General features: G+C 36.4%; 1 pseudogene across 1 annotated transcript; it reads left to right on the forward strand.

Moving 5' to 3' along the window:
• LOC308658781 (transmembrane protein 126A-like) lies at positions 1-549 on the forward strand (annotated as a pseudogene). The gene has a single exon. The product of its transcript is annotated as a transmembrane protein 126A-like (transcript).
• Positions 550-1,002: the final 453 nt, after the last annotated feature.

The raw sequence follows: 1,002 nt of genomic DNA on the forward strand, positions 1-1,002 counted from the left end.
ATGGAAAACCATAAACCACGTGACACTATCAAGGAAAACCCAATTTTTGATATTATAACCAGAAAAACTGAACAACTATACGAAGCAGAAAGGAATCTACTTGAACATGAATCCACGTATATTGGACTTAATGCTGCTCTCTGTGACCTAATAGCAAACAGTCTCCGAGCGTCTTGCATGTAACACAGGCCCGCATGGCTGCTGGCCTACCAATGGCAGTGCTCCCAATTTTCAAATGTTTTATGGTTTGAATTGTAAAACTTGTACCGTGACATGGGGTGGACTTGTTGGTTTTGTTTTAGGAGGTCTGTCCCTATTTTCTTCTCTATACTTGTAAATGTTGACCTAGCAGCCAGGTGTGAATCAGCCCTGCTACCAGAGAAAGGAAATATCTTAACTTACTGGATTAAAATTTCTAAGCCTATCTTCAGAAAGATGTTATTTCCCATTTTACTTCAGACTATGTTTGCAGCATACCTTAGATCTAGACAATATGAAGTATTTATAAAGGCCCTTCAGTTACATGAACCTGGCCTAGAAATTCACTAATTTTGAGCAAATGTATATACAAAAATAAAATTGTAAAGATAAAAATTATATATAATGTATATATTATATATATAATTATATATAATACATGTATTTGTTAATCAGCCCTAAGGGTTACCATTCCACAATATATTCATTCATATTAATTAGATTAATCAATATATAAAATAATAGATATTGTTATTAATCTTTGTGAGCAAGAATTATTGTCAAATAGTCATCCTCATTTTTGCCTTTTAAAAGCTTCCCTTGCCTTGACCTCCTTGGATACACTCATATAGTTTACTCTGGTGGCCGTGTTCCTGATACAATGCCCTGCTTTTCCCAAATAAGCTTCTCTCTGGAGAGTCTCTGATTGTTACTTAGGTTGACAAAACCAACTTAAGCCTCCATCCTGGGGGCTGCAGGAATGCCTTCTCAACATCTCTGTAGGTGGTTGTAGGCGGGGGTGGG

This window comes from Spermophilus citellus, assembly GCF_964194105.1.
Source record: "Spermophilus citellus genome assembly, chromosome: 10".
In the NCBI taxonomy this organism is placed as follows: domain Eukaryota; kingdom Metazoa; phylum Chordata; class Mammalia; order Rodentia; family Sciuridae; genus Spermophilus; species Spermophilus citellus.